This window comes from Scyliorhinus torazame, chromosome 10 (assembly GCF_047496885.1).
Source record: "Scyliorhinus torazame isolate Kashiwa2021f chromosome 10, sScyTor2.1, whole genome shotgun sequence".
NCBI lineage: Eukaryota > Metazoa > Chordata > Chondrichthyes > Carcharhiniformes > Scyliorhinidae > Scyliorhinus > Scyliorhinus torazame.
Genome location: NC_092716.1, coordinates 56268748 through 56295743, shown reverse-complemented (window position 1 = coordinate 56295743; position 26996 = coordinate 56268748). Strand labels below are relative to the sequence as shown.

The 26996-nt window shown below is 47.1% G+C and overlaps 1 protein-coding gene across 9 annotated transcripts in view; it reads left to right on the top strand.

Annotated features, from left to right (window-relative positions):
- znf536 (zinc finger protein 536) overlaps positions 1–26996 on the top strand; it is a 783894-nt gene that overhangs the window by 218945 nt on the left and 537953 nt on the right. The gene's annotated exons all lie outside the window — the stretch shown is intronic.

Here is a 26996-nt window from a genome sequence, read left to right as displayed (position 1 = left end):
GTAGTTTTGTGATGTATATAATCTTTTGATGTCAAGTTGTAGAGCTTTTCTTTAGAACATAGAACATAGAACATAGAACACTACAGCGCAGTACAGGCCCTTCGGCCCTCGATGTTGCGCCGACCTGAGAAACCACTCTAAAGCCCATCTACACTATTCCCTTATCGTCCATATGTCGATCCAATGACCATTTGAATGCCCTTAGTGTTGGCGAGTCCACTACTGTTGCAGGCACGGCATTCCACGCCCTTACTACTCTCGGAGTAAAGAACCTACCTCTGACATCTGTCTTATATCTATCTCCCCTCAATTTAAAGCTATGTCCCCTCATGCTAGCCATCACCATCCGAGGAAAAAGGCTCTCACTGTCCACCCTATCCAATCCTCTGATCATCTTGTATGCCTCAATTAAGTCACCTCTTAACCTTCTTCTCTCAAACGAAAACAGCCTCAAGTCCCTCAGCCTTTCCTCATAAGATCTTCCCTCCATACCAGGCAACATTCTGGTAAATCTCCTCTGCACCCTTTCCAATGGTTCCACATCCTTCCTATAATGCGGCGACCAGAATTGCACGCAATACTCCAAATGCGGCCGCACCAGAGTTTTGTACAGCTGCAACATGACCTCATGGCTCCGAAACTCAATCCCTCTACCAATAAAAGCTAACACACCGTACGTCTTCTTAACAACCCTCTCAACCTGGGTGGCAACTTTCAGGGATCTATGGACATGGACACCGAGATCTCTCTGCTCAACCACACTGCCAAGAATCTTACCATTAGCCCAGTACTCTGTCTTCCTGTTATTCCTTCCAAAATGAATCACCTCACACTTTTCTGCATTAAACTCCATTTACCACCTCTCAGCCCAGCGCTGCAGCTTATCTATGTCCCTCTGTAACTTGTAACATCCTTCCGCACTGTCCACAACTCCACCGACTTTAGTGTCATCTGAAAATTTACTCACCCATCCTTCTACACCCTCCTCCAGGTCATTTATAAAAATGACAAAAAGCAGTGGCCCCAAAACAGATCCTTGTGGTACACCACTAGTAACTGGACTCCAGTCTGAACATTTCCCATCAACCACCACCCTTTGTCTTCTTCCAGCTAGCCAATTTCTGATCCAAACTGCTAAATCACCCTGAATCCCATGCCTCCGTATTTTCTGCAGTAGTCTACCATGGGGAACCTTATCAAACGCTTTACTGAAATCCATATACACACATCAACTGCTTTACCCTCATCCACCTGTTCGGTCACCTTCTCAAAGAACTCTATAAGGTTTGTGAGGCACAACCTACCCTTCATAAAACCGTGTTGACTATCTCTAATCAAATTATTCCTTTCCAAATGATTATACATCCTATCTCTTATAAACCTTTCCAAGATTTTTCCCACAACAGAAGTAAGGCTCACTGGTCTATAGTTACCATGGTTGTTTCTACTCCCCTTCTTGAACAAGGGGACAACATTTGCTATCCTCCAGTCTTCTGGCACTATTCCTGTAGAAAAAGATGACTTAAAGATCAAAGCCAAAGGCGCAGCAATCTCCTCCCTAGCTTCCCAGAGAATCCTAGGATAAATCCCATCCGGCCCAGGGGCACTTATCTATTTTCACACTTTCCAGAATTGCTAACACCTCCTCCTTATGAACCTCAAGCCCTTCTCGTCTAGTAGCCTGAATCTCAGTATTCTCCTCGACAACATTGTCTTTTTCCTGTGTGAATACTGATGAAACATATTCATTTAGCACCTCTCCTATCTTCTCGGACTCCAAGCACAACTTCCCACTACTGTCCTTGACTGGCCCTACTCTTACCCTAGTCATTCTTTTATTCCTGACATATCTATAGAAAGCTTGAGGGTTATCATTGATCCTACCTGCCAAAGACTTCTCATGTCCCCTCCTGGCTCTTCTTAGCTCTCTCTTTAGGTCCTTCCTAGCTAACTTGTAACTCTCGAGCGCTCTAACTTAACCTTCATGTCTCATCTTTACACAAGCCTCCTTCTTCCTCTTGACAAGTGTTTCGACTGCTTTAGTAAACCACGGTTCCCTTGCTCGACCACTTCCTCCCTACCTGACAGGTACATACTTATCAAGGACACGCAGTTTCTGATCCTTGAACAAGCTCCACATTTCCATTGTGCCCATCCCCTGCAGTTTTCCTCTCCACCCGATCCATCCTAAGTCTTGCCTCATCGCATCATAATTGCCTTCCCCCCAGATATAACTCTTGCCCTGCGGTATATACCTATCCCTTTCCATCACTAAAGTAAACATAATCAAATTGTGGTCACCATCACCAAAGTGCTCACCTACCTCCAAATCTAACACCTGTCCTGGTTCATTACCCAGTACCAAATCCAATATGGCCTCGCCTCTCGTTAGCCTATCTACATGCTGTGTCAGGAAACCCTCCTGCACACATTGGACAAAAACGAACCCATCTAAAGTACTCGAACTATAGTGTTTCCAGTCAATATTTGGAAAGTTAAAGTTTCCCATAACAACTACCCTGTTGCTTTCGCTCCTATCCAGAATCATTTTTGCAATCCTTTCCTCTACATCTCTGGAACTTTTCGGAGGCCTACAGAAAACCCCGAACAGGGTGACCTCTCCTTTTCTGTTTTTAACCTCAGCCCATACTACCTCAGTAAATGAGTCCTCATCAAACGTCCTTTCTGCCACCGTAATACTGTCCTTGACTAACAATGCTACCCCTACCCCTCTTTTACCACCTTCCCTGAGCTTACTGAAATATCTAAACCCCCGCACCTGCAACAACCATTCCTGTCCCTGCTCTATCCATGTCTCCGAAATGGCCACAACATCGAAGTCCCAGGTACCAACCCATGCCGCAAGTTCACCCACCTTATTCCGGATGCTCCTGGCATTGAAGAAGCCACACTTTAAACCACCTTCCTGCCTGCCGGTACACTCCTGCAACTTTGAAACCTTACTCATGACCTCACTACTCGCAACCTCCTGTATACTGGAGCTACAATTCCCCCCCCCCCCCCCACTTAAGGATCCCGAAAACACGATCCGAGACATCACGGACCCTGGCACCTGGGAGGCAACACACCAACCGCGAGTCTCTCTCTTTCCCACAGAATCTCCTATCTATCCCCCTAACTATGGAGTCTCCAATGACTAATGCTCCACTCCTCTCCCCCTTCCCTTCTGAGCAACAGGTACAGACTCTGTGCCAGAGACCCGTACCCCATGGCTTACCCCTGGTAAGTCCCCACGTCCCCCCCAACAGTATCCAAAGCAGTATACTTGTTACTAAGGGGAATGACCACAGGGGATCCCTGTACTGATGCTTCCTCCCAGCCCTTCTCACCATCACCCATCTATCTTCATTCTTCGGAGTAATTACATCCCTGAAGCTTCTATCTAACCACCTCTGCCTCCCGAATGATCTGAAGTTCATCCAGCTCCAGTTCCCTAACGCGGTTTCTGAGGAGCTGGAGATGGGTGCACTTCCCACAGATGAAATCAGCAGGAACACTGACGGCGTCCCTCACCTCAAACATTCTGCAGGAAGAACATTGCACTACCTTCCCTGCCATCCCCTCTAGGTAAAAAAAGAAAACAAAAGAAAGAGCTTACCTGTTATTCACTCCCCTTCTCAGCAAGCACTCACTCAGCAACTTCTGTGCCCCGCACGATAACACCTGAGGGAAAATAAAAGAAAAACTACTTAACAGTCACCAGCCAATCCCTTACCTGCAGGCTGTGATGTCACAATTCAACTTCTTTCTATTTCTACCTGCCCGCGAACCTTCCTCTTGATCTTTACAGCGGTTGTTTTTTTTTGGTTAGAGGAGGGTGTAGGGAGGGAATCACTGAAGAAGTGTTTTGGGTTTAATTGTCACTTGACAACAGCTCCTCCACAAACAACCTTCAAGTTAGGGTGAGCACACGGACGTATGCAAATTTCCCCCCCTGCAACAGCCAATCAGCAGCTCTGCTCTACTGCCCTCTGCTGGATGCTTGTCTTCACTTGAACAGCTAGAGTCTCTTGCTCACGTACACCGTCAAGTTAGGGTGAGCACACGGACGTATGCAAATTTCCCCCGCAACAGCCAATCAGCAGCTCCGCTCTTCTGCCCTCTGCTGGATGCTTGTCTTCACTTGAACAGCTCGGGTCTCTTGCTCGCGTACACCTTCAAGTTAGGGTGAGCACACGGACGTATTCAAATTTCCCCCGCAACAGCCAATCAGCAACTCTGCTCTACTGCCCTCTGTGGATGCTTGTCTTCACTTGAACAGCTAGGGTCTCTTGCTCATGTACACTTTTAAGTTAGGGTGAGCACACGGGCGTATGCAAATTTCCCCGCAACAGCCAATCAGCAATAACTATCAGAAGCATTTCCTATGCTTTTTGAAAGTTAAATACTGTATAAATCTTACTATAGATACCTCACAAACTGCACAACACAGTTTCATTTGCCATCAACAGCGTACAATTTTAAAAAAAATAAAGATTTCTATTTATCTATTGTATCAAGCCATTCAAATTAATAAACAATAACAACAGCACTAACAGCTTGCATTTAGATAGATCCTTTAATAAAGAAAAATGTCCCAAGATGCTTCACAGAGGTATAGTCAGACAGAAATTGGCCAATGAAGGAGATATTAGAAGAGATGACTAAAAGCTTGGTCAAAAAGGAGTGAATGGGAGGTGCATAGGCAATGAATCGAGTTAATGGAGTGAATTCAAGATCTTAAGTTGTAGGCCAGTGAAGGTAGTGCTGGCAAGAGTGGGCCAAATAGTACCTTCACAAGTGGCCAGAGTTGGAGGAAAGCTAAATCCGTGGTTAGTTGTAGCATTAGAGCAGTTATAAAGGTGGAGAGAAAGAGACCATGAAGAGTTTGAACACAAGAATAGGAATATTAAATGTGATGCAGCTGAGGGACTACGAACCAGAGTAGGTCAGCACACACAGTAATGGATAAGGGGAACCTGGTACAGGATTGGGTACAGGGAGTAAGGTTTCGCATGGTGAAGGATAGGAAGTCGGGCAGGATGTCATTGGAATTGTTAACACTCTCACATCGACAAATGCATTGTTAAGAGTTCTGAAAGCTGCTAATGGGCTGTGGCGCGTGGCAATGTTACAGTGATGCAAATGGGTATCCTTTGTGATGGGCAATAATACGGAATTGGAAGTTCTGCTCAGAATCAGGTAGAATGCTGAGGTGGCAGTAGTCTGGTTCAGTGTCCCAAAAAAATGAGCCTAAAGGATAAATTACATTCTCAGAAAAAGGGTAACATTTTCAATTGACTCTGTTTTCCGTTGACGGCAAGAAGGGGTGGGGTAGGCTGGCATCAGCATTGGGGGCAGGTACAGGGGCCCGTGCCCAGCCATTACTTTTCAAATTATTTACTTGTTGCTGGTCCCTGATGCTAAATTCCCCCTATGGTGGCATGATTTCTGAATGATAGCGACATGAGTAGAGCATTCATTCTAACTAATAGAAAGGCAAAACATTCTTGGGATATTGGGAGCATTATCTATTGGATTCGCCACAGGATCACAGAATTTCAAAAACTTTAGGTGGTTACTTAAAAATTGTAGAATTCACTTCCGGCTCCAGCTCAAACGGACCTTCGGGCTCTTTTAAGAGCCCCAACAGGAAATTCTTTTGTGACGAAACCCGGTGTGGGGTGAGGCAACAGGGAGTCCCCCCCAGCGGAAAAGAAAAATATCGTCGGCGGCGGCCAGATCTCGGAGAATCCTCGAGGACAGCGGCAGAAGAAAGAAAGGAGCAAGATGGCATCGGAGGGAGCTCAGGCGACATGGGGACTGGACCAGGACGAATTTTTAAGACGGCGTGTGGAGCTGCTTAAGAAGGAGGTGCTGGCCCCGATGCTACAGGCAATCGAGGGGCTTAAAGAGACACAAAAGGCCCAGGAGATAGAGCTCCGTGTGGTGGAGCAGAAGGTAACGGACAACGAGGGCGAGATCCTGGACCTAGCGGTCAAAATACAGACGCACGAGGCACTCCATAAGAAGTGCACCGAAAGGATTGAAGTCCTGGAAAACAGATCAAGGAGAAAGAACCTCCGGATCCTGGGTCTCCCCGAGTGAGTGGAAGGAGCTGACGGCGGGGCTTACGCGAGCACGATGCTACGCTCGCCAATGGGAGCTGAGGCCCCCTCGGGCCACTTGGAAGTGGAAGGGGCCCACCGGGTCCCTGCGAGGAGACCAAAGGCTGGAGAACCACCTAGGGCGATGATCGTGAGATTTTACCGCTTCAATGATAGAGAGGTGGTTCTGAGATGGGCCAAGAAGGTACAAAGTAGCAGATGGGAGAATGCGGTGATACGAGTGTATCAGGATTGGAGTGCAGAGGTGGCGAGAAGGAGGGCGAGTTTCAATAGAGCCAAGGAGGTGCTGCATAAGAAGAAAGTGAAGTTCGGGATGTGGCAGCCGGCGCGATTGTGGGTCACGCACCAGGACAGACATTACTATTTTGAAACGTCGGATGAAGCATGGACCTTCATTCAAAAAGAGAAACTGGACCAGAACTGAGGGACAACTGGGTTGCTGCTGTGGAGATCGAAGGGGAGCTGGTAAGAGAAAAGGTGGTCGAGGCGGGAATGCGCCGCCTGAGGGACGGGTGGGTGCGCGGAACCGGGACGTGGGACTGGCCAAGAGAGGGTGATGGATAGTCGACAGGGGAGGGGGGCGGGCAGCCCCCCAGTCCGGCTGATCACGTGGAACGTGAGAGGCCTAAATGGGCCGATTAAGAGGGCCCGAGTGTTCGCGCACTTAAAGGGGCTGAAGGCAGATGTGGCCATGCTTCAAGAGACGCATCTGAAGGTGGCGGACCAGGTTAGGTTAAGGAAAGGATGGGTGCGACAGGTGTTCTACTCAGGGCTGGACGCAAAGAATAGAGGGGTGGCCATATTGGTGGGGAAACGGGTGTCGTTCGAGGCTAGGAACATTGTAGCGGACAGCGGGGGCAGATATGTGATGGTGAGTGGCAGACTGCAGGGAATGGAGGTCGTGCTGGTCAACGTATATGCCCCGAACTGGGATGATGCGGGATTTATGAAGCGGATGCTGGGACGCATCCCGGACCTGGAGGTAGGAAACCTGGTAATGGGGGGGGGACTTCAACACCGTGCTAGACCCAGGGTTAGATAGATCTAGATCCAGGACCGGAAGAAGGCCGGCAGCGGCCAAGGTGCTTAGGGGGTTTATGGACCAAATGGGGGGGGAGTGGATCCGTGGAGATTTGCTAGGCCGCTGGCCAAAGAGTTCTCCTTTTTCTCCCACGTCCATGAGGTATACTCCCGGATAGATTTCTTCGTTTTGGGAAGGTCACTGATTTTGAGGGTGGAAGGAACGGAGTACTCGGCCATAGCTGTTTCATAAGACCATGCCCCACATTGGGTGGATCTGGAACTAGGAGAGGAGAGGGAGCAGCGTCCACTCTGGCGACTGGATGTGAGATTATTGGCGGATGAGGGAGTCTGCGGAAGAGTGCGGGGATGGATCGAAAGGTACCTGGAGGCCAACGATGATGGGGAGGTCCGAGTGGGGGTAGTATGGGAAGCGCTGAAGGCGGTGGTCAGGGGGGACTTGATCTCCATCAGGGCTCACAAGGGGAAAACAGAGGCCAAAGAAAGAGAAAGATTACTGGGGGAGATTTTGAGTGTGGATAAAAACTATGCGGAGGCGCTGGACGAAGGACTATACAGGGAGAGGCGACGACTCCAGATGAAGTTCGACCTGCTGACCACAGGGTGGGCAGAGGCACAGTGGAGGAAGGCACAGGGGATGAGATATGAATATGGGGAAAAGGCGAGTCGCCTGTTGGCCCACCAGCTTCTTAAGAGGACAGTGGCAAGGGAAATAGGGGGAGTTAGGGATGAAACGGGAACCACGGTGCGGAGAGCAGGGAAGGTAAATGAGGTGTTCAAGACCTTTTATGAGAGGTTATATAGGTCCCAACCCCCGGAGGGAAAAGAGGGGATGCAGCAGTTTCTGGACCAACTAAGGTTCCCGAGGGTGGAGGAGCAGGAGGTGGCAGGCCTGGGGCGCCAATTGGGGTGGACGAGGTGACCAAAGGGCTGGGGAACATGCAGGCAGGTAAGGCCCCGGGACCTGACGGGTTCCCGGTGGAATTTTATAGGAAATATGTGGACTTGTTGGCCCCACTGCTGGTAAGAACCTTTAACGAGGCCGGAGAAGGGGGGACCCTACCCCCGACAATGTCGGAGACGACGATATCACTAATCCTGAAGCGAGATAAAGACCCGCTGCAATGCGGGTCTTATAGGCCTATCTCACTCCTAAATGTGGACGCCAAGTTGCTGGCAAAAGTGCTGACGATGAGGATAGAGGATTGTGTCCCGGGGGTGGTGCACGAAGATCAGACAGGGTTCGTAAAGGGGAGGCAATTGAATGTCAACGTGCGACGGCTATTGGGGGTGATAATGATGCCCCCAGCAGAGGGGGAGGGCGGCAATGGATGCAGAGAAGGCATTTGATAGGGTAGAGTGGGAGTATCTATGGGAGGTGCTGAGGAGGTTCGGGTTCGGGGAGGGGTTTGTCAGCTGGGTTAAACTCCTCTATGGGGCCCCAATGGCAAGTGTAGTCACAAATCGGCAGAGGTCGGAGTATTTTCGACTACATAGGGGAACAAGACAGGGATGCCCGCTGTCCCCATTACTGTTCGCGCTGGCAATTGAACCACTGGCCATAGCGCTGAGAGACTCCAGGAAATGGAGAGGGGTGGTTAGAGGGGGAGAGGAACACCGAGTGTCACTCTACGCAGATGACCTACTTCTATATGTGGCGGATCCAGTGGGGGGGGATGATAGAGGTTATGCAGATATTGAGGGAGTTTGGAGATTTCTCGGGATATAGGCTTAACATGGGGAAGAGTGAGCTTTTCGTGATACACCCTGGGGACCAGAGTAGAGGGATAGATGGCCTGCCACTAAGGAGAGTGGAAAGAAATTTCCGATACCTGGGGATTCAGATAGCCAGGAGCTGGGGAACCTTACACAGACTCAATCTGACTCGGCTGGTGGAGCAAATGGAAGAGGATTTCAAAAGGTGGGATATGCAGCCGCTGTCACTGGTGGGCAGAGTGCAGGCGGTTAAGATATTGGTCCTCCCGAGGTTCCTATTTGTGTTTCAATGTCTCCCTATATTGATCACTAAGGCCTTTTTCAAAAAAATAGAGAGGAGCATCATGAGCTTCGTGTGGGCAGGGAAGGCCCCGAGGGTAAGGAGGGGGTTCCTGCAACGTAGCAGAGACAGAGGGGGACTGGCGTTGCCGAATTTGGGCGACTACGACTGGGCCGCCAACGTGGCGATGATCCGTAAGTGGATGATAGAGGGAGAGAGGGCGTCGTGGAAAAGGCTGAAGATGGCGTCCTGCAAAGGAACAAGCTTAAAAGCGCTGGTGACGGCGCCACTACCGCTCTCCCCGAAAAAGTTTACCACAAACCCAGTGGTGGCGGCAACATTAAGTATCTGGGGGCAATGGAGGCGACAGAGGGGTGTGTTGGGAGCCTCGGTGTGGTCCCTGATCAGGAACAACCGTAGGTTTGCCCCAGGGAGGTTGGACGGAGGGTTCCAGAGCTGGCACCGAGCAGGAATTAGGAGAGTGGGAGACTTATTATAGATGGGACGTTTGCGAGCTTGGGAGCGCTAGAGGAAAAGTATGAGCTGCCCCCGGGGAATATCTTTTGGTATATGCAGGTGAGAGCGTTCACGAGACAACAGGTGAGGGAATTTCCGCTGCTCCCGACACAAGGGATCCAGGACAGGGTGCTTTCGGGGGTGTGGGTTGGGGAAGGCAAAGTGTCCGAAATATACCGGGAGATGAGAGAAGAGGGGGAGGAGCTGGTAGAAGAACTGAAGGGAAAATGGGAAGAAGAGCTCGGGGAGGAGATTGAGGAGGGTTTGTGGGCTGATGCCCTAAGTAGGATAAATTCCTCTTCCTCGTGTGCCAGGCTTAGCCTGGTCCAATTTAAAGTGCTACATAGAGCACACATAACGGGAGTGAGGTTGAGCAGGTGCTTCGGAGTGGAGGACAAATGCGGGAGGTGCGGGGGAAGCCCGGCGAACCACACACATATGTTTTGGTCGTGCCCGGCACTGGAGGGGTATTGGAGGGGAGTGGCGGGAGTGATCTCGAAGGTGGTGAAGGTCCGGGTCAAGCCAAGCTGGGGGTTAGCTACATTTGGGGTAGCGGATGAGCCGGGAGTGCAGGAGGCGAAAGAGGCCGATATTGTGGCCTTTGCGTCCCTAGTAGCCCGGCGTAGGATTTTACTCATGTGGAAGGAAGCGAAACCCCCCGGCGTGGAGGCCTGGATAAACGATACGGCGGGGTTCATAAAACTGGAGCGGATGAAGTTTGCGCTGAGAGGATCGGCTCAACGGTTCACCAGGCGGTGGCAACCGTTCCTCGACTATCTAGCGGAACGTTAGGGGGAAAATAGATAGCCAGCAGCAGCAGCCCAGAGTGGGGGGGGGGGGGGGGGAGGGAGGGAGGGAAGGGAGGGGGGGGTAAATTGTTTGTGTTCTAGATGGGGTGAGGGGGCGGGGGGGAGCACTATTTCGTGTTATTTTGTTAGTTCACTATTTTATTTTAACAATGTTATCTATCAGTTATCATGTTACCATTTTTGTTGATTTGTAAGGGGGGAAAATTGTGTTCGAAAACTTTAATAAAAATATATATTTTTTAAAAATAAAAAAAATTGTAGAATTCTGCAAAGATCATAACCTTCATCCACAAATTGCAAAATAATTTTGAAGTAAAGCCCAATTTTAGACTTTTGCAGAAAACTCTGAAAGTGTCGGTTAAAAGTGTCCCAACTTTCCATTTTACATCTTTAATTCTAGACAGCTGAATAGCAGCAATAATCACAGATTTGTAAAATATGATAAATAATTGACAATTAAATGATCTGTTTCACAATGCAAATCAGGCCTTTTAAATAAAAAATAACCAATTCTGTACTATCGCAAAAATTATGTAACCAATATTTTCCGACTGTTTTCTCAGCTTAATAGAAATTCTGTGGTGCATTAAAACTGTCATACATACCCAAGTGGGTCAAGAATGGACCAGACTTGGTTACTTTGTCCCCTGTTCAAACATAAGTGGGTTGAGAGGCAGCAAGAACTTCACATTGCAAAAAGACATTTGAGTTCCATTAAAACTGAACGAGCTGTGTGAAGTTAAAGCAGCCGAGCACTCGAGCACTGGTTAAAACTTAACCGCTAATGTCCTATAAGGAAGGAAATCTGCTGTGCTTTCCAGGTGTGGCCTGTATGTGACTCCGGACTCGCAGCAATGTGGTTGACTCTTAACTGCACACTCAAGGGCAATTAGGGATGGCAATAAATGCTGGGCCAGCCAGCGACGCCCATGCCCCATGAATGCATAAATAAAGTGTTTAGATTATAAATAACATTTTGTAAAAATTGTGTATGTCATATAGATGTTCAGCATGTAATTAAAAAGGCAAATGGAATGTAAGCATTTATTGCAAAAGGATTGGAGTATAAAAGTAGAGAAGTGTTTTTACAATTGTCTAGGGTGTTGGTGAGACCTTGTCTGGAGTATTGTGCCAGTTTTGGTCTTCTTATTTGAGGAAGGATATGGTGGCATTGGAGGCAGTTCAGAGGGGGTTCACCAGATCGATTCCGGGTTGAAAGGGTTGACTTATGATAACAAATTAAACAGTTTGGGCTTTTACTCGCTGGAGTTTAGAAGAATGAGAGGGGATCTGATCGAGGTGTTTATCTGATTGATAAAGTAAATGTAGAGCAAATGTTCCCCCTTTGTGGGGAAATTTAGAATGAAAGGTCACGGATGTAGGTTGTGAGGTAGTACATTTAGAACTGAGATGAGGAGGAACTACTTTTCGCAGAGAGTGATGAATTTGTGGAACTTGCGGTGGAATCTGAGTCATTAAAATGTTTTCAAGAAAGAGATGGATATATCTTTGATTAAAAATGGGTTAAAAGGATGTGGGCAACAGGTGGGGAGGTGGATTTGAGACCAGAAAGAGATCAACCGTGATCTGATTGAATGACAGAGCAGGCTCGAAGGGCTGAATTGCCTACTTCTGCTCCTAATTCTTATGTTCCTATGTCCCTATGCCAGACAACAACATTGTGACTGGCTTTCATACCTCGGAGAACTTTAAAAAAAAATTCAACTCCTTCCCACCCAAATGCTTCCCTCCCCCTCTCATCTTCAATCTGGATGGTTCAGCCTGAAGATTGTTCTAGAAATCCTGTTCACAAGAGAAGCTCTCGAGCTGAGTAAGAAAGGATTCCTTTCTTCCACGTTTTTGTCCTTTTTACAAACAGCCTGACCAAAGAGGACAGGTTGCTCCCAGGAGAACCCATGTGTTCGCTAAATCAAGGCTAGAATTCAAGTCTGAGTCAGCAAGGTCCAATACACTGTTGATCTTCGATTTCAGTCTCTGCGTTAGTTCTTACACTTGAATGTAATTTATTTTGGCCTTTTACACAAGTATATCAAAATGTGTTACAGGATAAGTACATTTCATCCTATCCATTTTCCTTGTAAAACTTTGGAATTTGAGAGTGGTACACCTATTAATGGACAGCCCATTTCTCTAGGGTGAGCTGCATAAATTTTGGGAAACCAATTTGAAAAATGAAAAAGCGATGCTGCCTGAAATGAGGGCAATGCTATTTACCTCCTTTATTTGATATTTTACCGTCCTGTGGCAGGTAGCTTGTACTAGAACATGACTTATACTTGGACCTGATACGAGAGCAGGGAAACAGCTGTTCGTTGTCTAACAGCATGCACACTGCACCGATGGAGTTTCTGTCACCACCTGCACACCCTAAATCAGCAAGCATCTGTTTTTCATTGTAGAGCACATAAAATAAAAGATCTGTCCACATTCGTCTCAGCAGCGATTAGGAGGGTTCTTCATCTAGTCACCGCTGAAAAACCTTTACATCAACCGGAGACTTCATCTAAGGACATTATATACTTCAGTAATGAATGCTGCTTTAACCTTCTTGAGTAGATCAGCAGCACCTCCAGTCTCCAAAATAAAGAGCATTTAAACATTTCAAAAATACCACAACCTACTCATTCACTTTTCTGAAGAGAAAGCATTGGTTCTGTGACTTTGCACTTCAGTTTATTTTTACCTAATATTACGTTGAGGAAAAACAATTTGTTGAACTTAATTTTCAGTCAAGAAGGCTGTGAAATAGTGCCCAATGTGAAAAATTAGGTGCTGTTCATCGAGCTTCTACTGAACCTCATTCAAGTATAATGTTCGGTACTGCCTGGAGAAGGGGGTTCTAATGGCTGCACAAATGATCCAAATGGACAAATTGGTTGTGCAAATTAAGGGCTACACACTTTTGGAAAAACATGTGATTGCACTTGTATAACTTAATTTAAAACACAGTTCTGTACATTTTGTCTTGGAGTTCCTATTGTCAGTGAGATTGTTTGTAAATAAGGTTTATGTGTCCAGTGCGCTGTGACAGATATTTAACTGGGAGCATTATCAGTGTTAGGATCATTGAAGAACAGTAATGTAGAATTTCAAATTCCATGCATATGACAATGGTGATTAAAATCCCCATGTCTCACTAATCAAATGTCAAGTCTTCATTACATGTCCCAAACACGAGGTAAATACATTTTCCTTCCTGCAGTTGCAATGTTAACGGTTGGGTGGGTGATGCATGTGGCTGAACATGTAGAAAATGAGTTTGTTTCCCTTCAGATTTAATGTGCCTAAAGAGAGTTATGCGATATTACATTTACTGTATCAAGCTTTTGTAAATTTCTTGGGGGGGGAGAAAGTTAAAGACATCTGTGGGTAAGTACTTTGTATGGATAACCAAATTACAAAATTTAATGCAGAACCTTGGATAACAAAAACATCCTGGGCAAGTATTCATATATGCCATTGCCAACTTACACATACATCTTCGATAAAAAAAGAAGTCCTGAGGCTGAATTCTGGAACACAGCTGTGATCATTTTTTTAAAATCGCAATTACTCATCCCAGTAATTAACAACAATCATTTTGACCGTGATCTTATTCTGAAAATTCCTTTAAAAAAACAACTTCCTGGCTTCGAATGTGACACTTACCCACCTCTAGTTAGGAGACTGATTACTGCAAATGAATACCTAAAACTTTAAAAAACAATCTTTCAGATAATATTGTCAAAATATTTTGGGATTGTGCAACACAAAGCATTGTGAAAATGCAAGCCAATTAGCTGAATTTTAGCTACCATTTCTGGGAAGCTTCTTTCCTTTGCCATTATGTCAAACTTGGTGACATTTTCGTGAGGATTGAATTTCTCTTCCCCGATTTTGGCTGGCGAACAATTGCTGCTGGCGAGTTTTCTAACAGCCGAGAACCAGTGCTGGAACCCAAAGCCATGCTGCAAGCGCTACTGCTTTGGCTTCTTTTGCACAAGTCTGCTAACCGAAGTCCTCACGATCTGGCAATTTAAGCAACCCAAATGTTTTTTGGCAATTTGAACTAAGTGACCAGCATTTTCTGGTGGCCATCTGTTGCACTGGAGTTCTGTTTTACGCTGAATAGAATGTGTTGTTGCATTGCAAACATATATTGCAGTCCGCCTTATACTGTTACATTTTTAACCATATAGTGTAACAAAAACACGCAGAGATTTTAACTCATTCAAAATGAATCTCCTTACACAGAATTAAAATCAGGCCCATATTTTTCCACAGTTTAATCACTTTTAGTAAAGCAACTAGCAGAGACCCACAAACAATTGCGGTCAAATTTGTACCTTTATTGCAACAGTACTTTAACAGAAACGAAACACCTCACACTGGAAAAAACAATATAAAGCTGTCCGCATGCAAAAATAGGCATAGGAATATAAGTACAGATATTATCAAGTGTCTGGCCTTGTGAATTGTTCATAGTTGTAAAATACGAAAGTCTAATTGGGAGCAGTTTTCTTCTGTGTTGTAAACAGGCTTATGTATAATGGATTCAATATTATTCAAGGAATAAACACGATGGGCGGGATTCTCCGTTGGCTGACGTCAAAATCACAAAATGCGATTGGGCAGAGAATAGGTTCCGACGTTAAAATCGCAGCGGGTGCTGATTTGACGCCAAATCGCAATTCTCCGTCACCGCGACAGTGGCACCAATGCAGTCCAGAACACGCATATAGTAAGCACCGTTTGCATATCATTAGCGGGCCCAACCGATATTCTCCGGGGCCTCCGCAGCCAGCAATGCAGCGGCGCAGCTGCACACTCTGCTAACAGCCCACTGTGAACTTAGGGCCACGGATCATATAGGTGTCTCCCCAGGACACCCGCCTAGGTGCCCCCTGGCCCCAGCCGACCCATCAGCTGTATGGGCACGCTCCATCATAACTAGTGCCATCTTGTGTGTGGGGATTGCAATGTGTATATGCGACTACAGCTTGTCAGCCTCCTGGGTGTCAATCATGGACCCGACAAATCCCGCACCGTTTAACATTGGAATCGATTGTGTTCCAAGTGGCACTGGTGGTAACCCCTCCACATTGGATAAAAGCAAATTACTGCAGATGCTGGAATCTGAAACCAAAGAGAAAATGCTGGAAAATCTCAGCAGGTCTGGCAGCATCTGCAGGGAGAGAAAAGAGCTAACGTTTCCAGTTCAGATGACCCTTTCAGCATCTATCATTAAAGACATTTACTCCCTGGCCACCAGCCTTGTCCTATGAAACAATCCTTGATTAAGATTTTATAGCAACATTAAAGCTCCCCTTTCCTTGAGTCAAAGTTTGTGCAGTGGCATGTCCTGTGGAGTTAGACTGTGTGAAACTGGCGGGGATGGACTGTTATTATCTTTTTTGTCTTTTGAATCCATGCTGATTCATTCTTTTAATTTACCTGACAGCTTTTCGAAAACTTTGTCATTTAAATCTACTGAATCTTCAATTTTAGCTTTTGAAGAATAAGAAAAATAATTTTCTCTACCATTTTGTTACACTTGATATAAATTTAGCAGGGTTGATCAGTAAGTTTGTGAATGATACGAATATTGGTAGGGTGGTAAATAATGAGGAAAGCCTTAGATTACAGGAGGATATAGGCAGGCTGCTCAGATGGGTTGATCAGTGGCAAATGGAATTCAATCCGGATAAGTGTGAGGTGTGTCGTGTTGGGTGTTCCGATGCACAAATGATCCAACACGGCTATAGATGGTACAACTCTGTTTTATTGTCTAAACAACTGTAACAACTAACTACTGGCTTCGGTACGTGCTTCACCAGCTAACCTGTGCACCCAGCCCTATCACTATCTCAGTGAGGAACTCAGCACACGGTCTATGTCTGAGTGGCACGCTGTGAGCTCTGTGCTCTGAGCTATCTCCTGGTAGAATGGGCGGGAACTCTGGTGTTCCCTGTTTTATAGTGCATGTGCTCTCACTGGTGATTGGCTGCGATGTTATGTGTGTGCTGGTTGGTCCAACTGCCTGTCCATCAGTGTGTGTGTGATTGCACCATGATATGCTGATGTGGATATCATGACAAGGTGATGCACTTGGGAAGGACAAACAAGGCAAGTGAATACATAATAAACAGCAGGACCCTGGGAAATACTGAGGTTCAGAGGGGCCTTGGTGTGCATATACACCGGTTCTTTAAGGTATCAGAGCAGGTGGATACAGTGGTTAAGAAGGCATATGGATTACTTGCCTTTATTAGCCGAGGCATAGGGTTCAAGAGCAGGGAGATTATGCTGGAACTGTATAAAATGTTGCTGAGGCCACAGCTAATTTATTGTGCACAGTTCTGGAATCAACATTGTAGGGGGAATGTGATAGCTCTGGAAAGGGTGCAGAGGAGATTTACCAGGTTGTTGCCTGTGCAAGAGAGTTTAGTTATGAAGAGAGATTGGATAGACTTGGATTGCTTTCCTTGGAGCAGAGGAGACTGAGTGGGTGTGTGTGGGGGGGGGGGGGGGTGATTCAGATGTATAAAATTATGAGGGGCATAGATAGAATGTTGCTCTTATTAGCCTTAGTTTTATTAGCTCTAATTCTGTCACCTTTGCTTACGAGTCGCCAGGTATCTTTCTGATACCGCCACATGGTTCAAGCTCAAGTAATGATTAATAATGCAGCACACCGCTTAGTAAAAGTTAAATCAACGATCATTTATTATATACAGCAATAAATACTTATACAATAATCCTACTTCTAAATTGCTACCTACCACTAAAGGCCAATACTTAACTTTGGAAATGGCCCACCAGGTCAGCGAAACGAATGGTCTTTCGAATTGGGTCTGATCCTGCGGGATTCAAAGCTGGTACAAGTCGATAGTCAGGAGCACCTACCTGGTAGCGATCGCTGGAGTAAGACTCACTGTTTTCTTTGTCGGAGGGTCTCGAAGGTTGCGAGCAGGAAGAGAAGGGTTGATCTGAACTTGGCCCCTATTCTTATAGTTCCCAGGGGCTTCCCGCCTCTCAGGGCGGACCTTGTACCTGGTTCCAAGTGATTGGACTTGGTCCCAATCACTTGGTTTGATATGCTCCAATAATGGGGCGATTCCTTGATCGGGGGGGGGTGGTCGTCTACCTTCCTTTGTGTCAGCCCCTGTTGGCGCCGGAAAGTCTGGATCGGCTTTATGTTGCTAATGTGTAGCAATTGTTCCCGGGGATGGCTGCTTAATATGCAGATGGCTGGGTTGTTGTGATGTTGATGGCTGCAGGTATCGGTCTGGGCCGACTTCCCCAGAGGCGAATACACTATTTTACCTGCAGCTGTCCTTTTGAGTCCTGTTGGCTGATTTTCCCATCAGCCTCTCTCTCGTTCACCATTTTAGATCGGGGTTTGACCATTCTAATCGGGAATCAGCCATTTTAGGTGGCTACAATGGACAGGAAGAAATCGTTCCCCTGGGTGGAGGCGTCAATGACCAGGGGGCATAGATTTAAGCTAAGAGGCAGAAGGTGTAGAGGGGATGTGAGGAAAAATGTTTTTACCCAGAGGGTGATGGGAGTTTGGAACTCACTGTCTGAAAGGGTGGTGGAGGTAGACACCCTTATTTAAGAAGTGTATAGATGTGCACTTGCGATGCCAAGGCATACAAGGCAATGGACCAAGTGCTGGAAAATGGGATTAGAATAGTTAGGTGGCTGTTTTTGACCGGCACAGACTGTGCTGTGTGACTCTATGACTTGACCAATTCCATGGTCTCATCCACCCCTCCTATGCCATCCCCATCCCATTAATTATATCCCTCCTATACCATTCCAACCCTGCTCATGCCACCCCATTTCTCCCATCATTTCATCCGATCCCACATGGAAACATTCCCTCTCCAGCCAGGGTAATTTTGTTGCTGGACTTACCTTACCTTCTGCTGTTTTTGTTCTCCACCAATTGCAGCCATCCTGCTGCCATGCTATGCTCCAGTCCTCCATGCATTCCATGGTGTAAGCGTTCTTTCTGTTTATTCCCTTAATTCCCCTTTCTTTTATTTTGCCGTTATCATTTTTGATCCATGGGCGATTAATGTACATGTGTCTGTAAGTCAAGAGCAGGGAGTAGTATGGAATTTAGAAGTTACAGGAGAGAACACACTGCTAGTCTCTGTTGGTTTGAACAGGAGATTCAGACTTTTTGTCACCAGAGAAAGAGATGAAGTGGGACTCAGTTTGATTGATTGGGGCGCAATGCTGAACTCCGCCCGGTAACAGGCAGCGATTGGATCCTCTCCCAGTGGAATGTTTTGCAGAGTCCCAAGGAACTCAGTGTGACCCATGGAAGCTCAGAGACAAGGACCCTCTCTCTTTCTCTCTCCTAATTCATTTCTCCAGAAAGGCTGAGTGTGCTGTATTTCTGAAACTGCGGATAAGCTAAATGAATGAATGTACAGGAAAACCATTACAAGATGCAAACAAAGATCAGGGGCGAAATTCTCCCGAAACGGCGCGATGTCCGCCGACTGGCGCCCAAAACGGCGCCAATCAGACGGGCATCGCGCCGCCCCAAAGGTGCGGAATGCTCCGCATCTTTGGGGGCCGAGCCCCAACATTGAGGGACTAGGCCGGCGCCGGAGGAATTTCCGCCCCGCCAGCTGGCAGAAACGGCCTTTGTTGCCCCGCCAGTTGGCACGGAAATGACATCTCGGGGCAGCGCGTGCGCGGGAACGTCAGCGGCCTCTGACAGTTTCCCATGCATGCGCAGTGGAGGGAGTCTCTTCCGCCTCCGCCATGGTGGAGACCGTGGCGGAGGCGGAAGGGAAAGAGTGCCCCCACGGCACAGGCCCGCCCGCGGATCGGTGGGCCCCGATCACGGGCCAGGACACCGTGGGGGCACCCCCCGGGGCCAGATCGCCCCGCGCTCCCCCCAGGACCCCGGAGCCCGCCCACGCCGCCTTGTCCCGCCGTTCAAAAGGTGGTTTAATCCACGCCGGCAGGACAGGCAATTTATTGGCGGGACTTCGGGGGGGGGCCCGCCAACCGGCGCTGCCCGATTCCCGCCCCCGCCGAATATCCGGTGCCGGAGACTTCGGCAACCGGAGGGTGCGGGATTCACGCCAGCCCCCGGTGATTCTCCGACCCGGTGGGGGGTTGGAGAATGACGCCCCAGGACACACTCTCTCTCTCTCTCTCTCCCGCTCTCTCCCTCTCCATACAGAAAGGCTGTGAGTCCTGTGGGTGGGATTCTCCGACCCCAGGCCGGGTTGTAGAATCGCCGGGGGGGGGGGGGGGGGGGCGCGCGATTCACGCGACAATGCTCCGACGCTGGTCAACCGATTCTCCGGTAACCGGATAATCGGTGCAATTGGCGCCGGGACAGTCGGCGCGGCGCCGGCAGCCCCCGGCGATTCTCCGCGCACGATGATCCGAATGCCCGTCGAGTTAGGCTGAGTCCCACCGGCACCGTTCACATGTGGTCCTACCCGGCAGGACCTCGGCGTTCATGTTGCAGGGAGCGGCCTGATGGGTGGGAGGGGGGATCCGACCCGGGGGGGGGGGCCCTCCATGGTGACCTGGCCCGCGATCGGGACCTACCAATCGGCATGCGGGCTTCTCCTGGTGGGGGCCTATGTTCCTCCGTGCTGGGCCCCTGTAGCTCTCCGCCATGTTGTGCCGCGGCCGGCGCGGAGAAGGCAACTAGCGAGCATGTGCGAATTTGCGCCGGCCATAGCGTACATGCGCGGACCCGCGGACCCTGTTCTGACGCCGGTATCGGCATCTGGAGCTGCAGGAAGTGCTCCAGTGCCGTCCTGGCCCCCTGTGCGGTGCAGGATCGCTGCTGCTAAGGGCCTGTTGACACCGTCGTAAAACGCGACACCGTTTACGACGGCGTCAACACTTAGCCTCATGATCAGAGAATCCCGCCATTAATTTCTGAAACAGAATGAATCTACAGTAAAACTTCAAACTGAAAGCAAAGTTTGAAGAGGAGTAAGGTGCTAAAAGCCACTATCTGAAACTAATACTCTTTATTTCCTTTTGCTTCTGATTTTTTTTGCCCTTTTCTTCCCATCTGTGTTTGGCTGTCTTGTGGCACTGGAAATTAGAGGGGAGTTGCCAGAAATTAGAGGGAAAATGGGATTAGAATTCTAATTTCTAAGAATGGAACCCAGTAGCAATGTGTTTAAATTTAACAGGCACTCCTAAAAGTTTGAAGTGATGGAGGCAGAAACCTTTTTTAGGGCTTTTGAGAAAATACCAACCAAGATGGAGTAGCCAAGAGAAAAGTGGACTTGAGCCATGCAGAGTAAATTGAGGGGGTGGGCATAGGAAGTTTATGCTTCCCTATCAGAGGGGGTCTAAGAATTATGAGGAGGTACAATTATGGGTGCATATGAATTGGTCCTTGAAGCATATAGACAAAAGATTCGGAACTTAAGGAGATAGCTGGGGCAGGCATTTGCTGAAAATGAATGGGTTAACAGAACAATTTTTATAAATGGGAGTTGCAACGACCTAGAGGCTATGAGAGAGGTTATTGTCTGAGAGGAATTTAAGAATTCCCTCCCTTCTATAATAAGAGCCCATGTTGAAGACTTGAAAGTGAAAATTGCTAGGCAAGCATTAATTGTGCTTTACAATTATGAGCTAATCCATAAATCTAAACCTTTGTTCCATCACCCCATAATTGTGAATAACATAGGAAGTGAGGGAGTGAAAGTAAGGCAGGTGGCCAAGGTAAAGAATGGATAACTGGGAATGCCCCAAGATCTCCTCCTCAGACGTGGGAAGAAGGTATTAAGGGTGGAAGTGAGACTCGGAAGCCTAGGTGTTACAATTGTAATGAGGTGGGACATGTTCGTTCAACATGTAGGAAGTTTTAAGAAAAGCCCATGGGACTGTGGGAGTTCATAAGGAGATTCCAAAAAGGGAACAAAAGTGGAGAATGCGACAGGGAAGACTGTAGCTTTAACTGGACTTAGGAGACCTGAGGTAAACACTGCTGTGGGAGCAGGTGTGAGGAATGCGGGAGATGAGAGATATGCAGGGGTTTTTTTCTGAGGGAAAACTCACCCCATTTTCATCAACCGAGGTAGCCAACCCCATAACTATCTTATGGGACAGAGGTCCTACTCACACTCTCTTACTGGAGTAGGACTCCAGAGAACTGCATGAAAGCTAAGGTATTATTGAATGGGATAGGTGGAGATTATATCCCAGTTCTATTGTACAAAGTACAATTGGAGTGTGATTTAGTGTCAGGTCCAGTAGTGGTCGGAGTGGTTAAGAAATTCCCAGTGGATGGAGTAGATTTACATTTGGGGAATGATTTGGCAGGATGAAAGTTGTAGCTTCACCCATTATTACAGAAAGTCCAAGGGAAGCACTGCAGATAATACATGAGATGCCAATGGTCGGGCATGAGGGAATTTAAACAAATCATTGGCCATTGACTCAAAGAAAGAAATGTTGAAAAACATTGATCACATATCAAATGACAATGATAGTGAATTTGATTCTGCTGATACTGATAAAATTATCTCTGCGAGAACGATTCCTCACCAAGATTTGTCAAAGATAGAATCTAATAGAGAACCAGATTCTGCGAATTCCAAGACTGAAGGCATCCCTAACAAAGAGGAGTCCAAATCTAATAGCGATAACAGCAATGAAGATTCATTAGGGTTATCTAAATCCGATTTAGGTTCTGATTATGAAGTAATGATAAATAACTTTTATTGAATAGACATATCACTAGTTCATCTTTAACAAATGTTTTGGACCAAAAGTCTCTGTGCCATAAATTCTATGATTCTAAGGTTGCAGGCAAATGGGGTTAGCTTAGTTGGGCTTTTTGGTTGGCATGGACCAGTTTGGGCCGAAGTGCCTGTCTCCTTGCCATCGATTCAATGAAATGGCAAGTAATAGGGGTTTTCCACAGTAACTTCATTGCAGTGTTAATGTAAGCCTATTTGTAACAAGAAAGATTTTTAAAAAATCTTCTCGAAGTTATGAAAGAAGACAGCAAATCGGAAGAAGAAAGTGACTTGGACTTTGCTAAACGTAATTTGTTATCGCCTCTTGCAGTAAACCCATTGCCATCTGCTTCAGGAGTAAATATTTTCCAGATCATGTCTGTTTTGAAGGAAAATGTACATAATAGCATGGCATTAATTATTCTGGAAGAGTACATGAAGGACTGTGAAGTGATACCAAACGAACAGCTGATTAACCTGCATCCTTTTAAAGGTCGACAGTGTCCCTTCATGGTAAAGGAAGCAATGGGATGAAATAATCAGTAATCAATTCCTTTTGAAAATTAAGAGGAGGGCAAGGAGAACCTTGTAACGGTTTTGTAACCGCATCTGTTAACAAAAAACAGAAAGTTCATGGAACCAATAACACGCTATCCTCTGATTCTGAAAGTAAAGAAGAAAAGTTGCAATCAGACCAATCAAAGCAATTAGTACAGAAATAAATTACTATTATTATAATAGCTTGTTGAGTTCTTGTACGTAATAAAATGCATGGAACAACTTGGGCCAGACTTCTATGCTGTTCATGTTGGTTGACAGTTGGTCCAAAATGGCACAGAATGAAATCTAATGACTGCTTGACAATGTCAGTCAGGCGGCTATGTGCCAATCAATACCAATTCTAAACGGAATTTGGAATGATGGTTCCTAACTATATTTTTTTACAATTCAGTATAATATGAGGAAAGATGGGAAGACCAGTGAGGAAGGTTCTCGTCTTGTTGTAATAGTTAAGCAAAATTACTGTTAATTGAATAGTAAAACACACAAGAAAGGTAATTAAAAACACATACTTAGCTAAAGTAATGGCTGCACATAATGGGCGGGATTCTCTGACCCCCCGCCGGGTCGGAGAATCGCCAGGGGGCGGCGTGAATCCCGCCCCCGCCGGCCGCTAAATTCTCCGGCACCGGAGATTCAGCGGGGGCAGGAATCGCGCCACGCCGGTTGGCGGGCCCCTCCTGGCGATTCTCCGGCCCGCGATGGCTGAAGTCCCGCTGCTGTAATGCCGGTCTCGCCGGTATGAATTAAATCACCTCCCTTACTGGTACCGGCGGGACCAGGCGGCGCGAGCGGGCTCCGGGGTCCTGGGGGGGTGGGGGGGGGCGCGGGGTTATCTGGCCCTGGGGGTTGCCCCCCACGGTGGCCTGGCGGCGATCATAGAACATAGAACATAGAACATTACAGCGCAGTACAGGCCCTTCGGCCCTCGATGTTGCGCCGACCTGTGAAACCACTCTAAAGCCCATCTACACTATTCCCTTATTGTCCATATGTCTATCCAATGACCATTTGAATGCCCTTAGTGTTGGCGAGTCCACTACCTTTTCAGGCAGGACATTCCACGCCCTTACTCCTCTCTGAGTAAAGAACCTACCTCTGACATCTGTCTTATATCTATCTCCCCTCAATTTAAAGCTATGTTCCCTCGTGCTAGACCTCACCATCCGAGGAAAAAGGCACTCACTGTCCACCCTATCCAATCCTCTGATCACCTTGTATGCCTCAATTAAGTCACCTCTTAACCTTCTTCTCTCAAACGAAAACAACCTCAAGTCCCTCAGCCTTTCCTCATAAGATCTTCCCTCCATATCAGGCAACATTCTGGTAAATCTCCTCTCCACCCTTTCCAATGCTTCCACATCCTTCCTATATGCGGCAACCAGAATTGCACGCAATACTCCAAATGCGGCCGCATCAGAGTGTTGTATAGCTGCAACATGACGTCATGGCTCCTAAACTCAATCCCTCTACCAATAAAAACGAACACACCGTACGCCTTCTTAACAACCCTCTCAACCTGGGTGGCAACTTTCAGGGATCTATGTACATGGACACCGAGATCTCTCTGCTCATCCATACTGCCAAGAATCTTACCATTAGCCCAGTACTCAGGCTTCCTGTTATTCCTTCCATCGGGGCACACCGATCTGCTGGCGGGCCTGTGCCGTGGGGGCACTCTTTTACTATGCGTCGGCTGTGTAGGTCTCCGCAATGGCCGACACGTAGGTGACCCCCCCCCCACCCGCGCATGCGCGGGGATGACGTCAGCAGCCGCTGACGCTCCCGCACATGCGTGGACTTCCACCGGCCGGCGGAGTCCCTTCAACCGGCTGGCATGGCACCAAAGGCCTTCCACGCCAGCCGGTGGGATGGCAACCACTCCGGCGCGGGCCTAGCCCCTAAAGGTGAGGGCTTGGCCCCTAAAGGTGCGGAGAAATCCGCACCTTCGGGGCGGCCCGACGCCGGAGTGGTTCACGCCACTCCATCCCGCCGGGACCCCCCGCCCCGCCGGGTATGGGAGACTCCCGTCCATGATATCTGTAGTGACCCTGTCCGAAACCCCCTATTTTCTAATCTCAGAGAAAAACCCTACATACTAACATCAAATAGTTTTAACACTATTAGAAAAAATCCGGCAATAGTTACCACACTCGGCACATATATCTCTTTTGGAATTGGTTCTGGTTTAGAATAGGAACAACTGGCAGTCCAAACAGGAATCCCTAGGTATTGTTTTTTTTGGGGTGAACACAGCTTCCTGCTGTGTAATACTGTTGACCTTGGACCAGCTTACCTCTGCTTATAGGATGAACCATGTCACTGATGTATTGTTTTTCCTTTTGATCTTTTCTCATCTTAAATACCTGTCTTAGAGGTCCCTCTAAATATCATTTCTTACATGAGCTCAACCTTTTAGAATGTAAGTGTGAAATTCCCTCTCATCTTCTCTTTTGAACTTTTGCCATCTGTGCTTTAATTCCTCAGGTTCTATGTCCTATTATCCACTTCATTTTGGTAAATATCTGTTTCCAGTGTTGATAGGCTAATTCACATATCAAAGACCCAGTCACTCTATTTCCTTAACCAATTTCCAGTTATTAAATTCCTTAATTTTTGTTTTATCACATCTTCTTGACAACATGCTTAAATTCTACATTTAAAAATAGTGGATGGGATTTTCCAAAAAGAAGCATACTGTCAGGTTCTGTCTGAAAACCATGTGTTTCTCTTCAGAATAGTGAAATTTCACATTTGATGGTGTGGGCGGCACAGTGGGTAGCAGTGTTGCTTCACAGCTCCAGGGTCCCAGATTCCCGGCTTGAGTCACTGTCTGTGCGGAGTCTGCATGTTCTCCTTGTGTCTGCGTGGCTTTCCTCCGGGTTCTCCGGTTTCCTCCCACAAGTCATGAAAGACGTGCTGTTAGGTAATTCTCCCTCTGTGTACCCGAACAGGCGACGGAAAGTGGGGACTAGGGGCTTTTCACAGTAACGTCATTGCAGTGTAACGTAAGCCTACTTGTGACAATAAAAGATTATTATTATAATCTGAAATGTGCTGCAAAATATTAATCTCTTGCTCTCGCTCCACATACCCTTGTGTTCTCTTCCCCTTCCCACTTGACTTGATATGCAGATACAATTGAAGTGTAAACTTCAGGATTGCAAATCTTAATGCCAGGTAGTGACTATAGTTACTGTGCAGCAGCAGCTTGCTGCAGATGCAGTGCATATGAAGTAGGTGCAGGGCTGGGCCCTTTGGTCTCACTTGCTTGCTCCATCATTCTACTAGATCATACTGATCTGCCTCAGCATCATTTACCTGCACTCCTCATATCCCTTGTTATCTTTAGTACCTAGAAATCCATTGACCTCTGTCTTGAATGTACTCAATGACGAAGCCTCCCCGGCCCACTGGGGTCGAGAAACCCAAAGGGCCACCACCCTCTTGAGTGAAAAAAAATCACCTTAGCCTTAAATGTCCTTCCTCTTGTTCTGAGACTGGGTTCCTGGTTCTTGAGGCCTCTGTCCCAACTGGGGGACACTTCCTGCACCTATCCTGTCGAGCCCTGTAAGAATTTTGTATGGTTAGTTTGGCGGATTTTTATTCAACCTCTTTAACGTTTAAAATAACTAATGGAAACTTTGGGCCTGTGTTGCCTTGCGGTGAATACGGCCAATAGCTTTCCAATTTGCAAACTCGAAATCTATAACTGCATCACAAATCTGGTAGCTGCATAGACCTGGCTTCCATTGGTAATTTTAATTTCTTGTATTACAAATTAGGCCAAATTGTTTTTATTTTCTGAAAGAGCAACAGGGAATATGATCATCAATAAGTTACTGAAGGCTAACATGCAGTTGCAGCAAGCAATTAGAAAGGCCAATGGTAGGTTAGTCTTTATTGCAAGAGGGTTTGAATACGCGAATAGCAGTGCCCAGCTTCAATTGTACAGAACCTTGGTTAGGCTGCACTTAGACTGCTGTGTGCAGTTTTGGTCCTCTTACCTTTGGAAGGATATTGTTGTCATCGAGGGCATGCTGTGGAGGTTCACGGGATGGTGGGACTATCCTTTGAAGAGAGTTTGGAAAAACTGGGCCAGTATTCTGTAGAGTTTGAAAAATGAGAGGTGATCGCATTGAAACCTATAAAATACTAAAGGGATAGCAAGATAGATATTGGGAAAATGTTT